The 9252-nt window shown below is 47.0% G+C and overlaps 1 long non-coding RNA gene across 2 annotated transcripts; it reads right to left on the bottom strand.

Moving 5' to 3' along the window:
* Positions 1-6722: 6722 nt before the first annotated feature.
* LOC136473123 (uncharacterized) lies at positions 6723-8126 on the bottom strand. Of its 2 annotated transcripts, none has more exons than XR_010762504.1 (4): positions 7847-8126; positions 7479-7628; positions 7180-7300; positions 6723-7061 (listed from the first exon to the last, which is right to left on the bottom strand). It is a non-coding gene; the product is annotated as an uncharacterized lncRNA (long non-coding RNA). The 2 variants fall into 2 exon arrangements; XR_010762505.1 differs by having other exon boundaries at positions 7479-7625.
* Between the last annotated feature and the right edge of the window lie 1126 nt (positions 8127-9252).

Below are 9252 nucleotides of genomic sequence, written 5' to 3'. Positions count from 1 at the left end.
GTATCAAGAATGGTTCTTGGAGAGAGGTCACTTCTCCCTAGTGTAGGGGCTTGCCGCCTATGTGTAGGTGAACCAAGTGTGGTACTTGGAAGGCTAACATGGAAGTGGTGATCCGAGGAACATTTGAGATGCTTAGTTGAAGCAATCAAAAGGATTGATCAAGAAAAGCAAGCAACACCCAAAAGAGAGATAGTTATTTCAAGTGGTATTCTCATATTGATGCTCTCATGCAAGCTAAGATCAAAAGATGAAGCAAGTCAACCACAACAAGAAAGTGCACTTGATCATAAGTGGTATTCATCTCATATGGGTGAAGAATGTAATTCAAATTGGTATCTATTGGTCTTCACTAAGCTTTTAATTGGACTTCACATTGCTATTGGAGTAATGAATTGGAATCTATGTGACTATCCTCTACTCCAACATAGCAAAGGTATCATTGTAATGTGCATGATCATTTCATCCCTTACTAGTATGTGGTTAGTGCATATAGTACATGCTTCATAGGATCATGCATTACAAATGAAATGTTTGAAATTCATAGCCTACCACTATTGCTTGAATGATTACTTGATCTAGTGGTTAGTATATGAATTGGTTCATGAGCTAGTAAACCCAAGTACTTGACTTAAATTGAATTGCTAACAAGTGACAAGTACAACATTGGCAAGATAACCCTTGCAAGAGGTGTGAAGAAGCTTGTCATTGGTTCAAACCGAACTTGGAAGCTTAGGCAAAACAATTTAGTTCAAGTCAATCATAGAAGCTCATGATAGTAATAAGAGTACAAGCATAAGACAACAATGCAAATGGATATCTAGTTTATATGTATCAACTCACAAGTGATATCCTATAAGTGGTACTCATGAAGATAGCAAATGTTCAAGAAATGGTCTTTATTGATAAATCAAATAAGTGGTTCCATACTAGAAGACTCTTTCAAATGGTATTCACTTCCTACAAGTGGTATCTATACATAATAGACGATGGTTCCACAAGTGATCCTCAACTTTAAGTGATCATCAAATGAAGAATGCATCCCTCACCTACAAGAGCTTAAGTGAAATAAAATGGATGACCCATGCATAAGAATAATAAGATACTAGTAGTACAAGTTGCAAATTCTAAATGGTATCTACTTGTGGTGTCATTCCAACAATCAAGTAATGTCCATCAAAAATGCAAGTCTCAACCATCTACCCCAAAGAGCATACCTTTGCATCAATAAGAAGCACACCTTTTATGGAATTTGATGACAAAGGGGGGAGAAGTTGTACAAAGATATAAAGCTTGATTGAATGGAGGAGAGATTGTACAATGGGGGAGAAATAAGATATGAAAGCTTAGGAGGTTGGACATGGACATGGACAAAGAGGGAGCAACATTGGAGAAAAGAGATTGATCAAAATTCTTGGACAAGAGAAGCACACAGTAGGGGGAGCAAGCTCATGAATTTTGATTGATTGCATTTGATATGTGCATAATCATGTGCTTGCTTGCATTACATAAGCTTTTAAAATTCAATATGCATGCTTGTGTGGTGTATGCTAGTTGTAGAACTTGGATGATGATTTGATAACTAGCATGCATAGGATGATAGCTAGACACTTGGTATGCTTTTCTAGTAATGCTAGTACCTTGCTTTTAATGTCGATCTCACAAGGTATCTAGTGTTTTATTATCAAGTGATATCTAGCTAACCATGGTGCTAAGGATGAACTTAAAGATACAACTCCGATTGGTACACGCTTCAAAGGTTTATTCTATACACCTTAGCATCATTTTGTAGTATTTACTCTCCCACAATTTCAATCTATGCATATGTGCAAGCTTCAAATTAAATACTCTAGCACATATGTAGGGGGAGCTAATACTACCATTTCGGGTTTGTGGTACTTGTCCAAAATCATTTTCACATGGTAAAATTGCTTGGGCAAGCAACATGAATCCAAAAGAGCTTAATTTCCATATCTTTGTAGAGTTGTCATCAATTACCAAAAGAGGGAGATTGAAAGGTCCTTGTTTGGTTTTGGTAATTGAGTGACAACTTAGGTGGACTAATTGTGTTTATGTGAGATACACAGGTGATTAGTCCACAGGTACATGTGTGTGAGCAACATATGCCATGAAGGTGAAAATGGCTTGGAGATGTTGCAAAGCTCACACATTTGATGATGAAGGAGCTTAAATGCACATGAGACATGACATTGAGTCATGTGATCAAGGTGGAGAAGATCAAGACAAGACTTGGCTTGATGGACCGGTTGTAAGCGTGAAGGGCAAGTCGAAGGCTTTGGAGTGATGGACCGCGTGGCGGTGAAGCTTGAGCAAGACTTGGCGCCGATGGACGATGGCAACGGTGAAGAGCAAGTAAAGTCAAGATCGATGAACCAATATGATCATGTGATGATATGAAGTGGATCATATCATTGTTGATCGTGTTGGTGCATGTGTTGCATCAACATTGAAGGAGATGGAATGGAATGTGCAAGGCAAAGGTATAACCTAGGGCATTTCATTTCACCGGTCATAGGTGTGTAGAGAAGTTTATGACCGGGTTTAGGATAGATGGCCGTACTATCAAGAGGGGCAAACTTGTTTGCATATCGGTCATCTAGTGCCACTCGAGTGATCTAACTTTGCATTGTCGCTAGGATCGAGTGGCGTGGCAAGTTGAGTGGCCAACATCCTTTGGGAAATGATTGTGAAAAGCTAACACACATACACATGGTGGTGTACACTTGGTGGTGTTGGCACATTTACAAAGGAGGTGGTGTTTGCAGGGGTGAGATGGGTTTTGGGTCCCTCTCTCCCTCCCGCCTCGCAAGCTCAGCGGGATTCGACGCTTTCAAAAAAATGGAATGCCTATTTTCTATTGCGCTGGATGCAAATTCTTGTGGTTGGCACATTGGAGCAAGGGTGAAGAAGTTAGAAGTGAAAACGAGTTGATCGCGAAGACGCTGGCGTCGGTCAACTGACCGGACGCTGGGTCTGAAAGCACCGGACCCTGGCAGTGTGTGTTCGGTCAAACTGACGGGTCTACACAGTACCGAGGGTATTGCACCGGACGCTGGTCTGTGTCCGGTCAAGGTGGACCGGACGCATCCGGTTGAAGAAATACGCCTCAGGGAGCTTACTGGAAATGACCGGACGCTGAGGTCCAGCGTCCGATCAGTTGAAGCTGTTGCGTCCGGTCAGGTCAAGTGACCGTTGGAATCGGGACACGTGGCCATCTACGGGCGACCGGACGCTGAGGTCCAGCGTCTGGTCAACACGACCAGAACATCCGGTCGGCCTGATTTTTGCCCAGTGAAGGGGTAACGGCTAGTTTAACCCTTGGGGCTATAAATAGAAGTGGCCTTCGGCCATGGCTGGCAGCTGAGCACCTAAGGGGACTTAGTGTCCACGCTTGTGAGTGCTTGGGAGCCCTCCATCACACATATACATGATAGTGATCATTCGATTGTGTGAGTGAGCGATTCTAGTGTGATTGCATCATGAGGTTGCATCGAGTGGCACTAGGTGATCGAGTTGCAAGCCGGTGGTGCTTGTTACTCTTGGAGGTTGCCACCTCCTAGACGGCTTGGTGGTGGTCTCCGTCGAAGCGCGCAAGAAGCTTGTGCGGCGCTCCGGAGAAGTGCTTGTGAGGGGCACTTGTGCTCGCCCCGCGGGAGTCGCGAAGAGCAACTTTAGTAAAGCGTGTCATTGAGCTACCCTCACTCAAGGGGTAGGTTCTTGTGGCGCCCGACATGCGTGCTTAGCGGGTGATGCTAATTAGCCGCCGAACCACCAAGTGAGCGGTCGACACAACGGGGACTAGCGTGTTGGCAAACACGTGAACCTCGGGAGAAAAATCATCGTGTCAACCTTATTCTTCCCGTTGGTTTGCATCCCTATTACACAAGCTTGCAATTACTTTTATACATATTAAGCTTGTGTAGTTGCTCTTGTAATTAGATAGCTTGTGTAGCTTACTAGTTACCTTCTTGCTTGTGTAGCATAGAAGTCGCTCCCATACGTGGCTAATTTGGTTTGTGTAACCTTGTTAGTCATATTGCTTAGTTTGTGTAGCTAAGTATTTGCGCTCTCTAGTTAGGCATTGGTTGCCTTGTTATTGAGCATTGCTAGTGAGGTTAGTTAGCTTTGTGCTTTTGCTTACTAGCATGTGAAGGAGCTCCCTCATTGCTTAAAGTACTAGTGGCATAGGTTTGTGTGACATTGCTCCTAGAATTGATTAAGAGAGCTCTAGCTAGTCCGGCACCTTTGTTGCATAATTGTTATCTTTGAAAGGTGCTAGTGAACATAGATAGAGGGATGTAGTCTTGGCTAGACCGATAGTTTTAATTTCGCACTTGTTTCGGTTAGCCAACGTGATTAAGTTTTAAAAAGGACTATTCACTCCCCCTCTAGTCGCCATCTCAACCCTTCAGGGCCCTACCCCCTTCCTTCTCTCCACGGCCCACTTGCCGCCCTCTAGGATCTCCCCGACTACACTAGTCCACAACCCCCTTCCTTACATCCTCTGCAGTGGCACGCTTGGCGTTGAGGTGCATCTGGTCAGCGCCGAGGCAAAGCACCCCCCCTCCTCAGCGACCCCCTTCTTCTTCTCCGCCGGTGCCCGCCCTCCTCACCTCCTCTACCGGAGCTACGCCCGTTCCCACCCCTCCGCGGTCGGGGTCTGGATCTAGAGTCGTTGGATGCAGTCAGGACAGGACATCAACTGGCGAGTGGGTGGGTGGTGCCTCCCTGGTCGGCGCTTTCGGGAAAATGGAATGCCTATTTTCTATTGCGCCGGATGCAAGTTCTTGGTGGTTAGCACATTGGAGCAAGGGTGAAGAAGTTAGAAGTGAAAGCGAGTTGGTCGCGAAGATGCCGGCGTCGGTCAACTGATCGGACGCTGGATCTGCATGCACCGGACGCTGGAAGGCTACGTCCGGTCAGGCTGACGTACGGTGATGCAGTAGCTGGAGAGTGACCGGACGCTGGCTGCGTCCGATCGCGTTCGACCAGACGCGTCCGGTCATGCTCAGGAGCTTACTGGAAACGACCGGACGCTAGGGGTTCAGCGTCCGGTCAGTTGAAGCTGGAGCGTCCGGTCAGGTCAAGTGACCGTTGGAACCGGGACACGTGGTCGTCTGTGGGCGACCGGACGCTGAGGTCCAGCGTCCGGTCAACTTGACCAGAGCGTCCGGTCGGCCCGACCGTTGCCCAGTGAAGGGGTAACGGCTAGTTTAGCCCTTGGGGCTATAAATAGAAGTGGCCTTCGGCCATGGCTGGTGTGGAGCACCTCAAGGGACTTAGTGTCCATGCTTGTGAGTGCTTGGGAGCCCTCCATCACACATATACTTGATAGTGATCATTCGATTGTGTGAGTGAGCGATTCTAGTGCGATTGCATCGTGAGGTTGCATCGAGTGGCACTAGGTGATCGAGTTGCAAGCCGGTGGTGCTTGTTACTCTTGGAGGTTGCCACCTCCTAGACGGCTTGGTGGTGGTCTCCGTCGAAGCGCGCAAGAAGCTTGTGCGGCGCTCCGGAGAAGTGCTTGTGAGGGGCATTGTGCTCGCCCCACGGGAGTCGCGAAGAGCAACTCTAGTAAAGCGTGTCATTGAGCTACCCTCACTCAAGGGGTAGGTTCTTGCGGCGCCCGACGTGCGGGCTTAGCGGGTGATGCTAATTAGCCACCGAACCACCAAGTGAGCGGTCGACACAATGGGGACTAGCGTGTTGGCAAACACGTGAACCTCGGGAGAAAAATCATCGTGTCAACCTAGTTCTTCCCATTGGTTTGCATCCCCATTACACAAGCTTGCAATTACTTTTATACATATTAAGCTTGTGTAGTTGCTCTTGTAATTAGATAGCTTGTGTAGCTTGCTAATTACCTTCTTGCTTGTGTAGCATAGAAGTAGCTCCCTTGCGTGGCTAATTTGGTTTTAGTAACCTTGTTAGTCACATTGCTTAGTTTGTGTAACTAAGTATTTGCGCTCTCTAATTAGGCATTGGTTGCCTTGTTATTGAGCATTGCTAGTGAGCTTAGTTAGCTTTGTGCTTTTGCTTACTAGCATGTGTAGGAGCTCCCTTGTTGTTTAAAGTACTAGTAGCATAGGTTTGTGTGACCTTGCTCCTAGAATTGTTTAGGAGAGCTCTAGCTAGCCCGGCACCTTTGTTGCATAATTGTTATCTTTGCAAGGTGCTAGTGAACATATAGTGGGGTGTAGTCTTGGATAGACCGTTAGTTTAAATTCCGCATTTGTATCGGTTAGCCGACGCAATTAAGTTTTAGAAAAGACTATTCACCCCCCCTCTAGTCGCCATCTCGACCCTTCAGTCGGCCGGACGACCACAATCACAATTAGGGATTGGGAGTTCAGGAGGGACGGGAGCATCTTTGCTAGACTCGTCAGGGTACATTTCTCGTGGACAACCCCGTTTTCGCCATAACTGCTCCCGAAACATGTCTTCCATCTAATAAAACGGTTCAAATTAAACATCAATCAAAACAAGATAAATTAATGTAAAATGTAATCATTTGCAATGCAACTAAAATTTTATAAACAACAATTATAGCAACAAAAATATACATGGCAAACATACTTCTAACTAAATCAAACTAATATCTTCACCATAGTTCTCAAACATAATTTTCCTACTAACCTTAACTCCCATTCATAATATCATATCCACCATTCAAACGAAATTAAAATGTGCGTCATTACCTTGAACTAGGACGAGGAGGGAGGGAGGCGGCCGGAGAATGGAAGGGAAGGGAGGGAGGCGACAATGGAGGGTCGGGCTGCCGCCGTTCGTGGCGTGACGGCCGGCGTGCTTGGCGACGGGCGAGCGCGGGAGCGACGCCTAGACGGCCTTGCTGCTCGGGCAGCGGCACTGGCCACGGGGTTATACCCGGCTCTGCCGCGCCACGGATCAGGGCGTGGCACTACCGCGCCAAGATCGGTGGCGCGGCAGAGCCCTGCCACGTTAGCGGTCAGCGCTTCTGCTCGCCGCCACGTCAGCCCTCTGCTGCGCCACCATGCATGGCATGACACAGACATTTGACCGCGCTAGGGCAATAGGCGCGGCCAAAAGTATTAGTTAAAAAAAACCGACAGTGTAAGATTTAAAATTAGCTTCGAAAAAGTGTTAAAATTAAAAAAAAATCACGGTAAGCGGTCGGCTCACCCGTGCTGGAGATCTGGGGACCGACGGATATTTCCTGTAACGTATAAAGTTTCCCTGCTGCTTGAATCGGTCCCATGCCTGAGGTTGTTGTTGCTGTATAGGTGGACATCGCCATTGATAGCTTGATAATTTTAACAGCAAAAAATGACAGCTTGTATGATTATGTTACAGATAGTGTAGACATATACTCAGCTACAGAGGAAGGATTACTACTGACCTGATTTGGTACTTTTTAACTTCATCTATATAAAAGTTAATGTATACTTTGGTTGCAGAGGTCGATGTTGCATGTGTAATACCTATATGTATGGCCGCGTGAAACTGAATGGGCACCACGATTGCTCAAAAAAATTTCAGCTTGACGGGGGCGTCCACGGCCGCGTGAGACTGAATCGGTTCCAGGATGTCTCGGAAAATTTTCAGCGTCATCCATCTTCGGGGAAAATCTACTTTAAAAAGCATAAATGTGTACATTGTATTCTTTGGTTAATCTGTAGTTAACATGCATGGAAACAAATAGACGTTGCTGTTGGTCATCTAATGTAAAAAAAAAAAAAAAAACAGGCATGGGCGTACAAAAATTCAGGCATGGGACCGGGAATGGAGCAGCAGAATTAACAGGGGGAAAAAAATACACTCATCCAACGTAAATGAGATGAGAGTCTACCTGTGGGAGCTGGGAGGTGGAAGAGACCAATGAAGCACAAACTCTGCAGATATTCCCTTTTTGGCAAATCGTCGAGTACCTTCGGAGCAATAGAGCAAAAGTGCATTCACGAAATCATGGCAAGCATCTCTGGAATCACGAAATCATGAAATCTGACAAATTGTAAACATTAACTTTTGGGAGATTAACCTTTGGGATAGGAGAAAGTAGGATACGACCACTTGCCTGGGCACTTGCTTAGGCGGAGGGTGATGGCCGAGATGAGAGCGGGATGATTTTAACGCGAAAGGTAGCGGTGGTAGATGAAGCAGTCTGTGGAGCATGTAGCGACTGGATCGAATAAATGCGATGGAGCAGTTTCTTGATGGAGCAGAAGGATGACGTGGCTTCCTGATAATGCAGAAAAATATGCTAATGGGTTCTTTTTTTTTTGTTCTCCTATCTAGGAGATAACAGACACTGCTGTTGTTCCTAAAGACAGAAAGGAAGCTCCAGCTGATGATGGTCCTCGCAGGTCGGGCCGCCGTGATCGGCCCAGCACACGCTACGGTGGTCCAGTCCAGAATGGAATAGTTAGCAGCTACGCATGAATAAGTTGCCGCTCTGATTCAGCACCCACGTGCTTCGGCCCAGGGCCCAAGGCCCAACGAGGATGACAGGTGGGCCTGGGTGGCAGCGAGCCTGAGGATTACAAATCTGGACGCGGTGAGTCTGTACTGGACAGCTCAAGCATGTTTCTTGGAGCAAATAAATCATTTTGCGACAGCCCTTGCTTTCATTAAAAGAGTTTTGCTTCTCTATTTCCTTTTTGCGAGGAAGTAAAAGAGTTTTTCTAGTAACATGAAAATCACAAACTATTTCTTGCATTGAAAAGCCATCGATAATGTGGTTTTGAGGGGGGAAAAGGGCATGAGCGTTGAATATAAGCAAAGTTATCGAGTATCGATGTTTGGGATAACCAAAGCAAGGGAGTTAATGTCCACGCTGATTTCCGCGGACAGAGCAAGACGTATTAACATGTCTCGTCCGATCCCTCGGGTACGGGCTTCGTCTCGCCCGACCCCAAGGACACAATTTCCGTCTCGCCCGACCCCGAGGCTGCGGGGGTCTCGCCCAAGGCTGCGGGCTCCATCTCGCCCGACCGTTGGGTGCGTGCTCCGTCTCGTCCGACCCCCCAAGGGTCGCGGGCTCCGTCTCGCCCAACGGGGACCCATATCGCCGCCAACCACTCCAGGTCCAGGCGTATGGGCCTGGGTCAAAACTGTGACACTAGGGAAGAGACATGCACGACTCGATGTAACCCGAGGCCATGACGGGCCATACTTGAGGATTCACATCAAGAACAGTGTCGGACGTACAGGTGTTATTCTGCCTAACCCTCGTACGAACGCCGACAGGCGTGTCAG

The sequence above is a fragment of the Miscanthus floridulus genome, chromosome 8, assembly GCF_019320115.1.
Source record: "Miscanthus floridulus cultivar M001 chromosome 8, ASM1932011v1, whole genome shotgun sequence".
In the NCBI taxonomy this organism is placed as follows: domain Eukaryota; kingdom Viridiplantae; phylum Streptophyta; class Magnoliopsida; order Poales; family Poaceae; genus Miscanthus; species Miscanthus floridulus.
The sequence above is the reverse complement of the archived record's forward strand: the minus strand, read 5'-3'. Positions and strand labels throughout refer to the sequence as shown.